General features: G+C 37.1%; 1 long non-coding RNA gene across 1 annotated transcript in view; it reads right to left on the bottom strand.

Moving 5' to 3' along the window:
* The window catches only part of LOC100604609, a 318043-nt gene that overhangs the window by 175767 nt on the left and 126064 nt on the right, over positions 1 to 16212 (bottom strand). The window contains exon 3 of the long non-coding RNA XR_004032317.1: positions 5293 to 5348. This is a non-coding gene — a long non-coding RNA (uncharacterized LOC100604609). The remainder of the gene's footprint in view (positions 1 to 5292; positions 5349 to 16212) is intronic.

The following is a 16212-nucleotide window of genomic DNA, read 5'->3' as shown; positions in this document are numbered from 1 at the left end:
CATAGTATTTAATCTTAAGGATGGACTAGTGTTTAACCTTTTTTCAATTAATGAACACTTAGCCTGACTCTAACTTTTTACTGCTACAAATAGTGTTAAGGTAAACTTTCCTATCAATGTATCTTTGCCCATTTGTGAGAATTTCTGTACAGGACAGATGCTGAGAAGTACCTAATCTCATCTGTATCATCACAAAAACTCTAAGGGAAAACAGGGTGAGTGAGTGCTGTCATTCACAAAGGGGGCAAATTCTAAAAGTTGAAGAAATTTCGTTAACTCCTCACAAATGCACTCTTCATAGTACATGATGGAAATGAGACAAATACTCAAGTCTTCCATTTCCAAACCCTGTGTTCTTTCTACTAGATGATGAGTTGTTTAAAGATTTGCTTAGTGTATCTGATGACTTTTGCAGCCTGCAAAGTTGCCCATATTAAAAATCTTAATAGATTTATTAGCTCCAACTGCAGGTGAGCCTGTCAGGCCTGACTCTAAACTGATTGCACATAACTAGCCATGTCTACTTTTTATCCATGTCCATAGATAATTCCCCATCCTTAAACATGGGTTAAAGATAATATTTACTGGTAACATGGTAAAGACACCATATAGGGGAAACAAAGTTGAATCAGATCCTGTGGAGAGACTTTGCCCTCTATCAGCTCAAAGTCTAGTAGATAGATATGAAATGTGTGTAAATAATTAAAATACAAATTAGATTGATCACTCAAGCAAAGTGACAAATAGCAACTCTTGAGGGCTTAAGGGAGAAAAGACTGGTTATTAAAAAACATAGCCTACCGCTTCAAGCCTTATCCCCCTGAGTGTCCTGCTACCACATCCCTGAAGTAAATTAGATATGGCATCAATCCTGTAACCTCAGGCATCATTTGAGTCCTTGCCATCCACAGAATGACTATTTACTCGTGAATGGACAGTACTCTAGCACTCAACCAAAAATGCTTAACTTTTGTCACTTAATTTGTTAATACAGATTATAAAATTATTATATATATATATATATATACACACACATATAGAAAACTGTTGAGATTAAATGTGTAGCTTAAATGGTCTATCCAAAAGTTTGGATTGTTAAAATCAACTTTATGTCATATTTTGGCAATATTCATTCAGGTGAATTACATTAAAAATTCTACTTAGTGCATTGTTATTAAAATATTTTTGAAAAATCAACAGCAATTCTTATAATGGTCTCTCTGGTCATTATCAAGCTATTCAAATATATTTTCATAGCATTTGTTAGAGTCATTCTTTAGCAGCTTTTATACCATGGTTTAACTCTACTATATTGGTACAAATGAAATTCTATTTCTTTTTGATGTTTGTGGTTATTTAAAATCCATAATCAGGCAAAGGGGAAAATTGGGTGGTCCTTAGCACTCTGATCCCTAGAATGAATCGTATCTTTTTACTGTAGGCATAAAAATAAATACCAAAAATGCCAGCTAGCTATCTTAGCTATATTAACCAGTGTTCGCTATTAAGAAGCTGAACTTGTTTGATGTTACTCATAGCAGCTTTAGGTGTAAACTTGCTTATCAGTGCTCTTTGAAATTCTAATTTGTTTAAAAGACTGATGCTGTTAATATCCATTCGATATTTTCATATGGAAATATTCTGGCTCAGAGGCTGCCAATATACAATTCCACGTCCAACTTGAGCAGTGATTATACTACAGATAAAAGGATGGTGTAAGAGAGGCAGGTATACACATAAATTCATAATCACCAGTATCTTTGTTAATAACAACTAATTCTAGAACATCAAAATAAAATATCTCCTGACACATTGCAAATATCTATGCGTTTAGGAAAAAAAAGAAAGAAAAGAACAATTTGATTGGTTCAGTGGAAATGAATCAGGAACATATGCCTTGGATTTCTCAGTACGGGAACATGGCTGGCAAAATTCATTTAAACTATGCGGAACCCATAGAGCTTGAAAATGAGTTTGACAGACTGAAAATATATCTGTGCTATCCTATGAGCAATGCAAATAACTCTTGAATTAAGCCCAGATTTTTTTCCAACAGGCCATGAAAACTAACTGTATAATAACAGCTTGCATTTCCATAGCTCTGTTTTTCTGCCTCAACAATCCTGAAATACCGTGAGCAATGCATCCATTTTTCCTCTTTTCACTTACAGCAGAATGTTTCGGTGGGACAGAACACACACACACACACACACACACACACACTCGCTCTTTCTCTCTATATATATGTATATGTATACACACACATACATATACTATATATATACACACACATATATATACATACACACACACACACACACACACACACACACACACACACACACTGATGTTTTCTGGAGTTCAAAAGAAGAAAAACAGCCACCATCAATTAAAAGCTTACTGTGAGAAAACATGCAGTTGCAGGGCACTCTAAAAGCATTCATGCATGTAATACTCTCAACAAATACAGAAAATAGGTTGCCTTGTCAATCTCTATTTTAAAGATGTGAAAATTGAGGTTTATAAGTAACTTGGCAAGTTAGAAATTGACAGAACTCCAGTCTGACTTACTACTTAGCTAGTAATTGTAATCACTATGTTCTACTTAGCATTACCAAAATACGACAGTTAAGTCTGAATTTCAGATAAATGATTAATATTTTAGAATGGATATTATCTATGCAATATTTAATGTCATGTTTATACTAAAAATAGTAATTTAATAATTTTTTAGTATAAAAATGTGCCATATATTATTTAGGATATATTGATACTTAAAAGTATTTGTTATTGACCTGTAATTCAAATTAACTGGGTGTTCCATGTTTTAATTTGCTAAATCTGGAAATCCAACTTCTATTGCTTCCTTAAATTAGATAAATGAGACAAGAGATGGAATCTGTGGATTAGAGAAGTATGTCTCTCTACAAAGGAAAACAACATCTGAAATAAGGCTACAAGTAGCAGAAACTTTTCACCAACCAGCTATTGGGCTCAGAAAGGATACACATGCCACTACAGTTTGCAAACAAACAAACAAAACACAACCAGTTTTAAAAAACATTACTCAACTCCTGGTTTCCTAAAAGCACCTTCCTACTTTCAACAGTATTGTGGGACAATTAATTATTCTTAGAAGGAACATAGTTGATAGCTATTTTAGATAGGTATTTTTTATTTGGGGAACTTATTAGAGAGAGCATGAGGTCACTGCCCACCTGAGCAGGGGAGGAAAAAGGCAAACACTGAGGAGGCAAAGAAACCCAATATATGCATTATGGGTACCACAGAGGAGCCTGCTTTCTAGAGAGGGGTCCAAAGACTAGGAGTCAATAGTCTTTGTGAGTCTCTTACCCTCTATCTTGTTTAGTGTTATAGTCTCAGTTCCCAGCCCAGTGCTTGGCAGTGTTGGTACCCGATAATTATTTGTGGAATAAATGAATAAACGGATTTTCTCATCTGTAAACATCAAAAAATGTAACCAACTCAGGCAGAACTGCAATGTTTCAAACTAGGCCTATTATTTTTGCAGATTTGTCTCTGGGGTTACCTTAATAGAATGGCTCCTGAAGGCAGGCAAGGAAATCCTGGCACAACTCTCCTACTTCAGCCAGAGCACCTCCCAGTCTAGCTCTTTAATGCATTGAGGTGCAAATGAGATTTCACTTAGAAATAGTTCCATTGTAAAAATTAAATAGTTATAATAATATGTTTAAAATTTAGGAAAAAAATCTCATTTTTCAGGTTTTTTTGTTTTTTTTTTCTCTTTCTACCCATGGTCTATTCTCCAAAGCAAAATGATCTTACATACTTGCTCAAAGCTCACAGGTGAGGACTGAGAAGACACAATCTACAAGACAGCAGAGTGAAGATGAGCCCTCAGAAGGACTTCTCACCCCGGTCTCCAGTTTTCCCAAATGATTTGTCTCAGTAACCTCAAGTCTTGCCTGAAGAGATAATTACTTGGCAAATTAACGATACAAAAAATGAGGGAAAAAATCATGCATAATCTCTCCAGTAGTTTGTCATATTGAAAATACAGCATAATTGATTCTATTTATGCACCAAGGGAATACAAAACCGTAATCAGTTTTTCTGTCATGTTTATATCTATAGTGATGGAAGTCTAATTGCATAATTTATCATTATGAAATAACTGTACAGATTACAGGTATGCATAGTAAACAGCTGGATGGTGTTACTAGCTTTTGTATAAATAATTGTAGGCCCTTTTGATTCAGCACACAAATCAGGCTGGGAAAACCTCAGTTTTGACCATGTTCAACTATATTATAACTGTCATGTTAACTGTTTCAATAACTATGTATGTCACTAGCTCAAGCTCTGGTCATCTCAGAGGGCAAGTTACAGGAGGGTGACCTTAAAAATGCCCTCAAGCCATGCTCCGGTCTGCCCAATAGCCTTCAATGGCTTCCCGTTAGCACAGAAGAAATTCAAACTGCTCAAGGTCCTTATCTCCAGCCCCTGCTCCTTAGGCCTTACCATGCACCCATTATATCAGAGCTATATCAGATTACTTGCCACTCCTTGAAAGCTCAATCTTCTTTATCTTTTCTGGTCCTTTGTTCATTTTTCTAAATCCTACGGTTTTATATATGGATTAAAATGTCTTTAAATAAAAACAATTCGGACATCAGGCATGTTTCTAGGCACATGTCTGTTATTAAAGTAAAGCGGCAAGCTTCGGAGAAAACAAAATAGATAACATCTATCCCTATTTCTCTTGTTAAGCACAAATAAAAATGCTGAACATTATAAGACAAACGTAAGACGACTCTGAAAACTGGGAAGAAGGTGGCAGACTGGATAGGGAACTGTGCCCTGAATGATGACATGGCTACGAGTTTCCTGGGTTTTCTTTTTTTGCATCATACAACCCAGACTAAGTGCTGGTGAAGCCAGCTAACTGGAAATACCGAAAGGCACAAACAAGCCAAGCACATCAAAAGACTTTCTCCAGTCAAAGCAGAGTATTCAGGCAAAACCAGAAAATGTTTAGCCAATAATGGCACTCTTGCAGCCACTCTGACTCCTCACTTCCATGTTGTAACAAGGAGTGCCAGCCTCCCCTAACCCCCCAGGGTGCTGTCTGAGAAGGCCAAGTGAGGAACTGAAACCTTTATCCCTGCTGGGCAGTAACAAGCTCCAATCCCTATCAGTATCAGAGTAAATCATATGGGGGAACCTGGACTTCCACCCAAACCCAGTAAGGAGGCACACCTTCTCTCCCTCCATACCTTCTCTCCCTCCATACCTTCTCTCCCTCCATACCTTCTCTCCTTTCAGGTGGTGTATCAGGAATGTCACAGGGGATGTCATTACAGAGACTGTAAACATAAAAAGGAGAATAAGGGGATACTATGAACAACTCTACACTTACACATTTGACAACTTAAGTGAAATAGATCAATTCCTTGAAGCTATCACAACACATTCAATGTAAAACAGAGAATTTGAATAGCCCAATAACTATTAAAGAAATTAAATTCACAATTTAGAAACTCCCCATAAAGGAATCTCCAGCCCCAGATGGTTTTGCTGAAGGATTTAACCAAATGATTAAAAAGAAATAACACCAATTCCACACAATCCCTTCTAGAGCAAAGAAGAGGAGGAGGAGGAAATACTTTCCAATTCTTTTATAAAGCTAGGATCCCTCTGATTGCTGATACTAAATCAGAGAAAGTACAAAAAAGAAAACTATAGACGAATACCCATCACGACATGGACACAAAAATCCTTAACCAAATATTAGCAAAACAGTTTAGCAATAGGCCAGTCCAGTGGCTCATGCCTGTAATCCCAGCATTTGGGAGGCCAAGTTGGGTGGATCACTTGAGCTTAGGAGTTTGAGACCAGCCTGGGCAATGTGATGAAACCCTGTCTCTACCAAAAATACAAAAAATTAGCTGGGCATGGTGGCATGTGCCTGTGGTCACAGCTACTCAAGAGGCTGAGGTAAGAGGATTGCTTGAACCTGGGAGGCAGAGGTTGCAGTGATTTGTGATCGCGCCACTGCACACCAACCTGGGTGATCGAGTGAGACCCCCCTCTCAAAAAAAACAATAAATAATTTAGCAATATATGGAAATGATTATAAATCATGACCAAGTGGAATTTATTTCTTAGATACAAGTCTGGTTCAATATTCAAAGATATACCAATATAATCCAACATAGACCTAGGTTAGAGATGAAAATAGATAACATAGGCTGGGCACAGTGGCTCACGCCTAGAATCTCAGCATTTTAAGAGGCCGAGGCAGGTGGGTCACTTGAGGTCAGGAGTTCGAGACCAGCCTGGACAACGTGGTGAAACCCCATCTCTACTAAAAATACAAAAAATTAGCCAGGCATGGTGGCACATACCTGTAATCTCAGCTACTTGGGAGGCTGAGGTTGGAGGATTGTTTGAACCCAGGAGGCAAAGATTGCAGTGAGCTGAGATCGCGGCACTGCACTCCAGCCTGGATGACAGTGAGATTCCGTCTCAAAATAAAAAAAAGATAACATAGCAATTTATGCAGAACCCATTGACAGTTACAGAAACTCTCAGAAATGTAGGAATAGAAGGAAATTTCCTCAACTTGATAAAGAGCATCTACACACACACCCCCCCACACACCCACACACATATACCACAGCTAACATTAAACTTAGTGGTAAAACACTGAATGCTTTTCCTCTGAGATTGGGGTACAAGACAAAGATATCTGCTCCCACCACTCTAATTTAGCACAGTGCTGGAATTTCTGGCCAGTGTGATAGGCAAGTAACGAAAATAAAGGGCATACAGTTCAGAAAGGAAAAAATAAAACCACATTTGGAGATCACAAGACTACTACAAACATTCAAAAGTATAATAATAAAAAAAGATGCACTAAGTTTTTAAAATAAAAGGCAAAATAAAAAAAAAATTCCAAGAATCCACACAAAAAAAAAAAACACCTAGAATACAAAAGTTGGTTCAGCAAGGCCATAAGATACAGCATAAACATACAAAAAGTAACTGAATATCTATATCCCTGCAGTGGGCACATGATATCAAAATTAAACCTAAAATGATATATAAAACCTCAAAAGAAAAAAATAAAATACTTAGATGTAAATCTAATAAAACATGTATAGGACTTGTATGCTGAAAACTAAAATCACTAATGAAAGAAGTCAAAATATACCTAAACAGAGAAACATACTGAGTTAATGCATTAGAAGACTCAATATAGAAAAGATGTCAATTCTAGGTAAATTGAAATAGAGGTTTAATGTAATTCCTATCAAAACCCCAGTAAGGGTTTTTATAGATATACACAATGTTAAACAAAAACATATATGAAAATGCAAAGGAACTTGAATGGATAGTAGCATTTTGAGAAGAAAAAGTAGAAACGATCAGTTTATTTGATCTAAAGATTTAATACATAACTTCAGAAGTTAAGACTGTATAGTATTGGTGGAGATACAGATATATACATCAATATGAATGGATAATTCAGAAGAAGATGCACACGAATATGCCCAATTTTTGGCAAAAGTACAGATACAATTTGGTGGAGGTAAAAGAGACTTTTTAACAAATGGTAAAGGAAAAATTGGACATCCATAGCACAGGAAAAAAAGAAAAACACTATTGTAATCTAAACCTCACACAATATAATAATGAACTCAAAATTGATAACAGACTTAAACATAAAAATAAAGCTATAAAGCTTTTAGAAGGAAAAACAAAATCTTCAGGATCTATTGCTAGGCAAAGTTTTTAGATTTGACACCAAAAGCATAATTCATAAAAGGAAAAATCGAGGAACTGAACTTCATTAATATTAACATCTTTTGCTTTGTGAATGACTGTTAAGAGATAAAAAAACAAGCTACAGAGTGGGAGAAAACATTTACAAAACCCATATGTGGCAAATGACTAGTATCTATAACATGTAAAGAACTCTTGAACTGTAACACTAAAAAGTCAAACAATTAAACTAGAAAATGCACAAAAATCAGGAATAGACATTTCATGGAAGAGAATAAAAACAGATGACAAATAAACATGTGAGAAAACTGTTCAATGTCATTAGCCACGAGAGAAAGGCAAAATAAAACCACAATGAGATGTCACTACAGACCTAGGAGGATGACTAAAATAAAAAATATAATGAAACTACCAAACGCTTGTGAGAATCTGGGAAAACGTCACACTTTGTCACCTTACTAATGGAACATAAAAGGGTACAGCCACCAAGAAAACTGTGCCAGTTTCTTAAAAGATGAAACATGTAACTGCCATATAATCCAGCAATGCAGTCCTGGACATTATCCCAGAGAAGTTAAAATGCATGTTCACATAAAAATATGTACAAAAATGTTTACAGTAGCTTTATCATAATTATCTCGAACTGGAAACAAACCAGACGCCTTTCAAGAGGTAAACGGTTATCCAAACTGTGGTATATCCATCCTGTAAAGCTAAAATAAATCAATCAAAGGGGACTTATTCATCTACTGATTCACATGACAACCTAGATGAATTTTTAGAGATTTTTTTTTCTGACTGAAAAAGTTAGTCCTAAAAGGTTGCATAATATATGGTTCAATTTGTATTACATTCCTATGACAAAATTATTGAAATGGAGCACAGATTATTAGTATTCAGGGGTTAAGGAAAAGGTAGGAGATGGGAAGCAATTAGGAAACAGGTTATAAAAGGGCAAAATAATCCTTTAGATAATGGTAATGTTCTGTATCTTGACTGTATCAATGTCAATATCTAGGCTGTGATAAAGTATTATAGTTTCACAAGATTACTCAGTTACCACTGGGGTAAACAGTAGGTAATCAATGATTATTTCAAAACAAAAATTTAAAAATCCATTACCATGGAGGAGGCAGGGGTGTTTCTAGACGGAAGTAAATGAATTCCACATCAAACAATAGACTGTTGGTATGTTTGAAGGAAACTACAGCACAGCTCCTATCCTATCAATTATGAGATGCTGTTAAATGGCACCTTCGGCTAGCAACAACACTTACACGCAATTTTTTTTCCTGTATTCCTCTTATCCTCTTTAGTGTCCCTCTCTTTCCTATCACCTACCTTCCCCCACTTCTCTAAGGCCCTCAAAACTCCTTATAAAAAAAGATAATTAACAGAATTGATCTAAGCAACTCCCTAAAGTGAGGACGACTCCCTCAAGTGAGATAAATGTTGATGCCATTTCATATAGAAGGAAATATCACCAGAAATAGAGAGAAGACCGGGGCTCTAATTCCAGCCTGATACTTCCTTGGAGAGTCATTTTGAGTGAATGATTGGACATCAGTTCCCCTCTCCAGAACATGATTAGACTCCCTGTGTGTTCTGCCTCATAGTGTGTTGATTATGAGAATAAATGAAATAATGGAAATCAAGGGGTTTTGTAAAGGACAGGGTGCTGTGCATATGTTGACATTATTATTTCAACTTGAGGGCATCTCTTTATATAAGAAGGCAAAAGTGCAAGTCAACCTTCACTGGCTGAATTTTCAGGACTGAGTCACAATTGACAGAGGGGATTTTTTTTTTATATAACCACCACCCAATTTGTCTACTTTTAAGACTATTCTTTGATAAATTCCTAGTACAATTGCCATCATAGGCACAGGCATGATCAGAAATGGCAGTCTGAAAGAACATTGCACCATTATCCTCAGGAGATCTCACAGTGTCCTGCACAGAGAGTCCTCAAAATATGTTAATTTCAACTGAATAATACTTACAAGGGCTAGCTGATGACTGTGACAATCAACAATATAACCAATATCTTGGTGGGAGGTTAAAACTATGAAGAGGGAACTCTGCTTGGCATGCAAAAATCCAAAGCAACTAATATTCTTAGGAGGTCGCTCCTTATCCAGGTACTAGGCAGAGTAGACTCTGCCTCCTACTCAAGATCCTAGATAATCTGTTTCCTGTCTGTCATCTGGGCAAATCTCCATAACCTAAACCAGGTATGGTGAATTCAAGGCATGTTTACTGCTATACTCTGCTCCCACATCCAGGGAAGGCATTTCTAATTGAATGCAACTCTTTGAGGTCAATCATAGCTGCCACTGAAGAAGAAATCCACTGGCCAGCACTTGTAAATATGCTCTTTGCCAGAAAGTCTTTTAATAAACACCTCCATTTGTATAGTGTGATGTAGTGCCTATTACCTATAAGGCAGTAGCGGGGGCAGCAGTTGATTTTAAGGGGCTTAGAGTCAACCAGAAGAGAAAATTTGGGCACAGATAACTTTTCCTTGGAATGGACATGGTAACAGTGCCAGAACAAAGACACAAGTATCAAAGCAAGTCTAGAAAGTGTGACATTTACTATTAGCATCTAGGAAGACTTCACGAAAATGTGGCAAAAGTGTTGCTTGGTCTCTACGTTGGGGAAGACTTAGATTTCCAGACATGACAGAAAGAGCGTTCTATTCAGAAAGCAAATGCAATAAATGTAGGGAAGCCAAAGGTATGTATAGGGAACACTGGACACTTATGTTTGATGCATAGGATGTATTGAGGGAAATGGAGGAATGACCAAAAAGGAAATTTAACAGGAATATTGGGGCTAAATCTTAAAGACTCTGGATCAAATGAGGTGAAAATACCTGTGCTTCACAAAACACCCAGATAGGGCAGACTTTTTCATAAATGCATCAATTTTAAAACCAGAAGAGATGTCAAGGAAATCCTCTACTTTTTATACAATACAGTATTATTTCATTTCACAGATGAGAAAACTGAGAACCCAAGAGGCTTAGTATTTGGGTCAAATCCAGAACCAGGGTAGAACATAGGCGCCCTGCCACTTAGTGAGCAGTGTGTTCTTTCCTGGTTTTTAGTTGTCTGTCCCGTAAGGCACAGGGGTAAATGATAAAGATGGCTTGAATCACGCCTCCCCTGGTCTCTTCATTGGTGATGAGTTTTCCTCATCAGAAGTCACCTCCTTGTTAAGGCTTTCTCTGCCCATACTCTCTGAAGTAGCCCCCTCATCCCTTTCCATCTCATCAGTCTGATTTTCCTCACAGCATACCTCACTCTTTGAAATTACTTTCTTCATTTATCTATTTTTATGAATTTGTCTTCTTTTTTCAGTAGGCAAGCTTTATTCTTTTTGCTTTCCCCAGAACTCTATCTTCTATTATTTCAAACCTAGGAATAATTTCAAACCTAGGAAAAAGCAAGAGAATAAGATGAGCCAGAAGGATGAGATGGAGAGAGAGAGCAAATTTACAAGGAAGTCAATGCAGTTTACAAGGAAGTCAATACTGTTCATTCAACAAACTCTGAGCACCCGCCTTTTGTGCAGCTCTGTGCCAGGCAATAACGAGAGGGATACCAGAATGAGAATTAGGCATGCTACAGTCCCCATCCTCAAAGAGGTTGTAGTCTAGAAGGAAAGCCAAAATTCATCCACTTCATATCCAGATTTAAAAAATATATTACAACTAGGGTTAGTTTAAATAAAGAGAAATCTGAGTATCTATGAGAGCATATAAGACTCAATCTTATCAGAGAAGGCTTCACTGAAGAAATGATGTTTAAGCTGAAGACCTCGAGGAAGATATGAGTAAATATGGCGAAGAGAGGAAGAATACCCTGGGTGGAGAGAACAGCAATTCATCAGCCAAGTGCCACGTGCCTAGGTCTCCTACTGATAATGGTGGTCTCCAAGTGATGGTGGTCTCCAGGCAGCCACATGCCTGTCTTTCTGGAACACTGTCATCCTAGCAGGGCTCCTGGCCACGTGAGGAATAGGTGGTGTAAACAGGATCAGTGGTACCAATTAATTATCATTCTTTGTGCTAGAATCATTATTAGTCTCAGAATAAACACTGGATAGCTAATGAAATTTTATCTGTCTGCAGCAGCATTTTAATTTTCATGCTTTGTGACACTAATATTTGTACAGTAGCCAGTAGTTAGTTTTCAAAGCCAGCCTTTCTCACCATTTATCTAATGAAGTGAGAGAGGAAATTAAGCAGATTTCCTCCCCTCTCCCTGCTGAGGATTTCTCTTTCCTCTGGGCATTTCCGTATTTCCTTTCACATTTCCATGACTTCACTTGCTATTAATTTAACATTTGCTGAGTCCACTATGGGCAAGGTACATGGTGGAAGCTATGGGGAATTCTAGCTCTCAGGAAATAAATGTACTCAGAGACTGATCAGTCTTTTTTCTTTTACATTGAAGACAAGAATCATCCTCTATTTGCAGTTCACTGAATACGCTATTGTTTCAGGCCTGCATGTGTTAGTCTTGTTATTCTCTTTGCCTAGAATTTTCTTCTTCCTTTATAGGCCTTACACTCTTTAAAATTTAGCTAAATTGAAGTGCTCTTTTGAAGCCACAAATCTCTCAGGATTATTTTGATTGCAATTGACAGAAAATCTAATTTTAAATAGCTCATATTTAAAAAGAAAATTTGTTGTCTTATGTAGCCAAACAGTCTTGAGGGATACCTGGCTTCAAGTAGAGCTTATTCCAGGCAAACCAATGTCACCAGCAACCAGATCTTTTTATTTTTTTGTGTGTATTTTATTCTGTACAAACTCCAGCCCTTGTAAACTTCTGGTTTCACATCTCATGGCGGAAAACAAGAGTGCTTTCCCAGCAATCTCAAGGAAAAGTTTCATTTCTCATTGGCCTGAACCGCATCTCATGATCATCCTTGGACCTCCTACTGTTCTCACATGAGTGCAGGGCTCTGATTAAGCAGGCTTAAGTCATGTGGTAGTCTTCTTGACCCATGGCTGTTTCTTAAATACTTTTTTCATTCCTATCATGAAATCCTCCCTTTCTTTAGCCCTAGAATTACTCATAAAACTGTATTTTCTACATGTTCTGGAGTTCCTTGTAGCAGATGAGGAGGAGAAAGAGACAGGGGCATGGTGACAGAGATGAAAAAGGCTGTAACTGACCTACTTGTAAAGATGTTAATAATAAATATTCATTTGTTGGTGGCTTTCTATACTCAAAGTATCACAGGGGGCACATCAAAGTAGAGGTTAAACAGGAAGATATGGCCTACACCCAAGAAACTGGATGGCAGTATTTTCAAATATTAGTATGAAAATAGTATCATTAATATACATTTATTATATACTAAATATCATTCTGTGGGCTTTACTAACATTTTTCATTTAAACTATGCAATAACATACACATTTACAGATGAGTAAAGAGAGATTTGAAGTAATTGGCTTGGTCATACAACAAATTCCTGTATGAAAATTTGAATCCACTGTAAGATATGAGTAGTGCATAAAACCCAGAAGTTATTGCCTTCATAGGGCAATACAGCTACAGTAGGAAGACATTATTTAAATAATGTATAAAAAGATCAAATTACACAGTGAAAGATTCACAATGAAGAGGCACAGGGTGCTCTAAGAATATATAGCAGAGGGCCTCTGGAACACTAAGTAAAGTTCTTCTGGAAAAAACTATATTTGAACTAAGACTTTGGAGATATGACTAGGGTTAAGAAGATGGAAAGAAAAGGGACATTCTAGACAGAGTACACAATGTGTTTAGATGTTTTGAGGAACCAGGAAACACGACATATTTGAGGATCTGAAAGAAGGCCAGAATGGTTAGGGTATCAAGAAATGTCCTGCTGTATGGATAACCTGGTGTGGAACAAAACTGTAGAGATAGTAGCCAACCTTGCATTTTGGCTAACCTTGCAGGAGTTTGGTAGACTATAATATATATTTTGGTCTTTGTCTTTAGATTATTCAGAAACAATTTTGAGCATAGGAATGACTTGATTAGATTGCACTGCAGAACGAGAAAGAAGGTAGAAAGAGACCAAGTAGGCATTTGTTGGATAGTCAAGACAACAGATTGCAGTGGTGTTAGAAGTAGACATAGAGAAATTGACTGATTCAATACCTGATTAGGGATTAAAATCAGTAGCACTTAGTCATGATATTAATTGTTGGGTTGGATTTGGAAGGGTAGGGTGGGAGAGAGGGAAGTGTCAGGATGAAGTCCAGGTTTGTGTGGTTATCTTACTAGGAACTAAAGATAAAAGGCAGCCAGCATAGTGAAGTGCATACATCAGGTGGGGAAATTGAGGAATGCAGGTAGAATTGGAGGAGAGGCAAGGGTGCCATCACAGGAAAAAGGAAAGCCCACGTGTGGTGGTTTTGGTGAGCAGAAAATTACCAGGAGCCATTTGGTGAGGGAAAACAATGGAAGGTAAGATAGGAAAACAGGATAGAAACAGATCAAATAGGATCTCAGAAACCAGAATAAGGTGTATATACATAATTCAGTAGCCAAGGAGAACCATCAAAAATTTCAGAGAAGAGGAATGGCGTGACCAGCTGAACATATAAGGAAGACTCTTGTGATGTGGCAACATAAAAAATAATAATTGTAGGGCATAGTGAAGGGGCACCGATAAGATCAGAGTGAGGATGAAGAATACAGAGGCTGATGCCATGTCTTCAGAGAAAGACAGAAAGGGTCTGAAATGAGATAGTGGAGATGGGGTGGAGAATCAGATCCAAAATCTAAAGTAAGGTGAATGTGCCATTGTGCTGAATACCATCAGGTTTAAGAAGAATTAAAATGTGATTCTCTGCCTCAGGAAAATTACAATTTAGGAAGAAGTGAGATTTAGTTTTATTTGTAGAAGCTCAATGAGTAATATAAAATAGGACAAAACTATAGAATTTCAGAAGACAGAGGGATGGTTTTATTTGAAGGGAAATAAAAAGACCTCAGAAAGAAGACTAGAAGAATTCAGAACATTGCTTTTGTTCAGTAGACAGAGAAGAGGGGGAAAGCATTTTCAGAGGTTACAAACTCAAATGTTTTTGTGTCCGGAATGATCTGATTTTGATGTTTGCCTAAGATTCCACTGTCATATATCTGATTCCTTGGTATGATTTTGCCTCTTTTCAGCCGCTCACTAGTAAGCATCTTCTGCAAATTGCTCTAAAGAGACCTGCAGCCCTTTCCAGGGCAGCTAATGAAGATGGTAATGAGGTTGGGCTGAACTGTGATCCCAGAGAGTTCCCTGTAGACAACTTGACCTTCTTGAGGCCTGTGATGCCACTCGCCGCTACCCATTGTCAGTTTTCCCATTACATTCTTTGACAGTTTTCAATCCTGATGACAGTGCTCATATCCAAGCCATTTTACAGTTAATCTCACAATGCATTTATTTCATGTACTATATCAGAAAACCAGTCAAGGATTACTAATATTTTTATCATAATACTAAATAGCATATCCATTTATATTTGTAGCTATGGATCCGACAGCTTTGTTAGAAAATGAAGTTGTAATTATCAGTAGTTGTTCTAGAATCATAGGATCAAAATATTTTACTATAGGAAGGGGACTAAGAGGTAGTCTGATAATAACTCTCTCATATACGTCCAGCAGTTTTACAGTTTTTAACCATTCTCATTTGCCCCATGAGACACACTGGGCAGGAGTCACCATCACCATTCTGTAGTTGAGGGAATGGTGTCTGAGAAAATTAACGTGACTCACTCAAGGTAACACAGCTAGCAAATGGCACACAAGCCTAAAACCCAATCTTTTGATTCTTTGTTTACTTATCTTTGTACTTTACTGTGTTGGTATAGAAAGTATGAGGACTGTCAGGGTGTTGTCAAAGTCAAATAATATCAAGGGATAGGGGGATTAGAAAGTAATAGTGTTTGATGCACCCAGGTATTATCAAACATGTGAATGATGGAACTATAGCCAAAAGAGAAGGTATATGCCTGGTCTAACAGCATTAACATAAAACATAGCCCCACTCTTCTGGCCAAATACAGCACACATGTAGACTGGATTTGGCCTACAGAATGCCAGGTTATGACCTTAATTTCAACATCTGAGAAAAAAAATAACTACCTAGTTTCTGCTCCCTCAATCCCTAGTTTTCAAAATATTTTATGTTTGTGAGAATGTTTGACATTTTTCTTCCTGTAGTCCTCTGTCAAGTATTCAAATCCTCAGGTTGTTACATATGCTTTTGATAATCACATTTATGTCAGGAACCATTTTGTTATCATGATAATTAAGATGGTATATGTACAAAATAAAAGACAGTCAAAATTACTACTGAGTTCAGCAGTAGGATGTTTTCCCTGGGGACTGATGTGATTAGAAGAGGCTTCCTGGATTATGATACTTCATTTGA

This window comes from Nomascus leucogenys, chromosome 2, assembly GCF_006542625.1.
Source record: "Nomascus leucogenys isolate Asia chromosome 2, Asia_NLE_v1, whole genome shotgun sequence".
Classification (NCBI taxonomy): domain Eukaryota; kingdom Metazoa; phylum Chordata; class Mammalia; order Primates; family Hylobatidae; genus Nomascus; species Nomascus leucogenys.
The sequence above is the reverse complement of the archived record's forward strand: the minus strand, read 5'-3'. Positions and strand labels throughout refer to the sequence as shown.